Source organism: Cygnus olor, chromosome 1 (genome assembly GCF_009769625.2).
Source record: "Cygnus olor isolate bCygOlo1 chromosome 1, bCygOlo1.pri.v2, whole genome shotgun sequence".
NCBI lineage: Eukaryota > Metazoa > Chordata > Aves > Anseriformes > Anatidae > Cygnus > Cygnus olor.
In genome coordinates this window covers 82845550-82849447 of record NC_049169.1, presented here as the reverse complement: position 1 = coordinate 82849447, position 3898 = coordinate 82845550, and positions in this window count along the sequence as shown.

Sequence of the window (3898 nt, the reverse complement as noted above, 5' to 3'; positions counted from 1 at the left end):
TAGTGGATCAAATATTAAAGTAACTTTTAATAAGTGTGAATCAAAGAGGGATTAGAAAAACTCAGGGGATTTGGAGATGAGACTTCAGTTCGGGGAATCCCACAGCTCAGAGGCATAACAGGTGAATGCTCTGCTACCCACGGATGAGAGACCTGACAAGGGGGCTGATGAATTTGAGATTTATTATTAGAAAGTAGGGACTGAGGCTATGTATAAATGGAGACCAGTTTTGATAGGTATGAAAGGGACATTTCAGACAGGTAATGAAAAACTCAGAACAAAATTTTAAAGTCAATGCGTTGACTGATCGGAAGCAGGTATAAATCTGCCACAGCTGAAGTAATGTGATGTGATTTATTGCCACAGGTAAACGTAGGGGATGCAGCATTCTGAACAATGGGGTCATTTGCAAATATTATTCCATATAGCGTATGCCTATTACTGTAATCTTGAAGCTATAAAGATGGGCTTCACAACAGGGCAGGCAGCATAGAGGCAGTAATACCTGTGTAACACCTGCGAAGTGGAAGCATGTCACCTAAGTGGCTGCTTTTGAGAAAAGCTTTTAAGAAGTTAGCAGTAAATGAACTAAGAAACCAAAGAAGAATACAAAGTCAAAAGTTTTGTCGGATTCATCAGATGCACACAACTGCCACCAGATGGGAAAACAGAGTATGACAAACAGTACATAAATAAAAGACAGATGAAAAGGGGAGGGTGAATTTGGGAATTTGATTTCAGAATGCAGCGTCTTATGTATCCATCATCAGTAATGCCTTCTAGCTCCTTCATGTGTGCGAACGTGCATGCCTTTTTTTCCCTCTTCCCTCTACCTCCCCTCCTTGCTTGCTCTTTCTTTGAGAGATTGACAGCCACAGTTTGAAGAGAAGCTTACAGAGAAATACATACCTTTTCTTTTTTTTTTTCTTTTTTTGTCATACATCACGAACCAAGTAATCTCATAAGAAGTGAGAGCTTTCACATAGCAGAGCCTGTGAAGAATTTGGATATGCATCCTCTACAAAAGATTGTTGTACACTGTAGTAGTTAGGAACCAGATCACTTGGGTCAGTACTGAACCTGTGCATTACTTAGAAATAATGTTGAGAGTCATTACTCTTCCAGCAGTCACTCAGAAAACATTTATTTAAAGCTCTAATTTATATTACTGTAAATTCTTATGCATTTTATTACCGTAATTGTTGGCTTCATTTATTTATTTATTTATTTAATATTATTATTTTGATTTTTCACATACCTTAGAGAAATAGGTGTTAAGTGATGATTTTTCTGTCCCTGGACAGAATTCAATACCGGAGAGTTACATCTGCCTGAAACTAACACCAGTTCCTTTTCTGAAACGTGTTTTTGACAGGTTTGTGATCAAGGTGTTAAGCATCATGATCAAGGTATCATGAGATACTTGTTTCTGAATAACTCTTATATATGATATTATGTTTTTTAACCATGAAACCTTATGCTTTAATAGGAATATTCTAGTATTTCAATATTAATTCTTCAAGGACTTTTAGTATTATAGCTTGGTAAACCTGGTGCCTCATAACCTGGAATCATAATCTAGTAGAGCTGACTATGGTGCAGTTCATGCCCTTCCTAGAGCAAGTTGCAAATGGAAGGACCAGATGCCTGTGATCATTCATATCTAGAGAGGATAAACACTGAGCTGTGTTTAGTTGCAGTTCTATTACCTTGGCAGCCTAAAGATGTGGTTTTGAATCTTGCAATTTCAGAGGCCTAAACTAGAGCTAGCAATGAAGGAAGACCCTGAACAGATGATCTATTTGATCACAGAGAAGTAAATTCCTAGGGTGACTTTCTTACGTTATATGCACTAGCATATTGTGGTTAATAAGTTTGGAAAAGGCAGCGTGTTCTTTTTTAATTTCTGCTCAGAATGAGTCCCCTAAAAATGCTGTGGTTGACATTTCATTTCCATTATCATGCCATTTTGTTCTCATTTTGGTGCCCTGATATCACCCACTAGGGACAGAGAAAACATTGATATCTTTGCCAGTCATTTTAGATCTCTTGATGACTTTATGACTCTTTCAAACAAAAGGTTTTTATATCTCAAAGGTAAAATAAATTATGGTATAAGATTACTCTCTCTTTTCTTTCTGTTTATAGGGAAATGAGAGAACATTGCTAAATAGCCGGTAAGAGAGCCTCAAAGCTCTGAAAACTAACCTAGGGCACTTTTTAAAATTAGTTTTTAATATAAAAATAAACAGTTATAGAGAGACCTGTAAAAAATACTTAGATGCCTAAATTTCACTGTTACCATATAGAGTTGGGAGTCTACCTTTCAAAAAGCACATCTTCATCACTTTTTCACTACTTCCACAACACCAGGAAAAACAGGTAGCTTATAGCAATATTTTGACCTTTTGGTCATTTTTAATGACATACTGTTGACTCAAGCAGATATTTTTCTATCTTGGAATTTCAACCTCTACTAATGCTTGCCAAGATGTTGTTTTTGTTAATTAACGTTAATTTTCTACCATTTATTTTTTAGTTTTCCTTGTTTTGGTTGGGATAGAGTTAATTTTCCTCCTAGTAGCTGATATGATGCTGTGTTTTGGATTTTTGATGAAAACAGCGGTGATAACCTGCCGATGTTTCAGTTGGTGCAGAGCAGTGCTCACGCAGAGCCAAGGACATCCCAGCTCCTGGTGCTGCCCTGCCAGTGAGGAGGCTGGGGGTGCGCCAGGAGCTGGGATGGGACGCAGCCAGGACAGCTGGCCTGGGCTGCCCAAAGGGATGTCCCACGCCACATGGCGTTGTGCTGAACAGTAACTATGGGGTGGCTGGACTGGGGTTGGGGAGGACTGCTGCTTGTGGTTTGGCTGGGCATCAGTCAGCGGGCGGTAAGCTGTTGAATTGTGCATCACTTGCTTTGTACGTTCTATTATTATTATTTTGTTGTTGTTGTTATGATTTCCCTTCATTTTCTGTCCTAGTAAACTCTCTGTATCTCAACATAATTCTCTCCCTCATCCCACTGTGTGTATGTATGCGTGTGTGTGAGTGAACGGCTGTGTGGTGCTTAGATGTCTGCGGGGTTAAACCATAACATGTTTTCTAATCTTACCAAATACATGTGAGTACTCAGATGACTTAGATAATTTCTCTCTCCAAAGACATTATTGTGCTGCTGAACCACAGTTCAACAGCTTCTCTTCATTCTGGAAAATTGAAAAACTTGCATTCAGTGTATTTCTTGTCAATATATTTGTACAATTTATCTTGGCTAAAGCTTAGTATCCCTAGAAGAAAATATTGAGGAGCTTTGACCCATTTTGGGGAAGTACAGAGCTCATTAGGATGTTGCTATTAAAGGCCATATATAAAATCTTGATTATTTGTGGAACTCTAACAGATGGCGTGAAAAGGTATTTTCCCTTCATTTTGGAAAACATACAGCAATAGGGCTGCCAGAATATGGCAAAGACCTGAAGGCTGGTGAATGGCTGGGAGATGAGTAAAAATCAATTGTTTGCCATCTACTTCAGTGTGATAATGTGAGTACATAAAATTAAGTCATCAGATATCTGGTTCTCTACAAACGGTGACTGTGGGGAGGGTTGTAACCCAATCCATAATCATATCCTGACATTTTGGGTAAGTAAGTATCGTGCAGTTGTTTCGTTCTTGTGTTCTCTGGCTACCTACTTTTGGTCTGTCTGGAGGAAGAATACTAAACCATATGGACCTTCAATTAGGTCTGACTTAGTATGAAGCTATGACGCTTTATGACATTTTATTTGTACTTTGTGCATGACTCATTTATTCCCCAAATGTACATTACAACTGTCAGCTTTACTAACATTTCTACCCATTCAATCAGGACGCAGCACACACTTCACTTGATGAT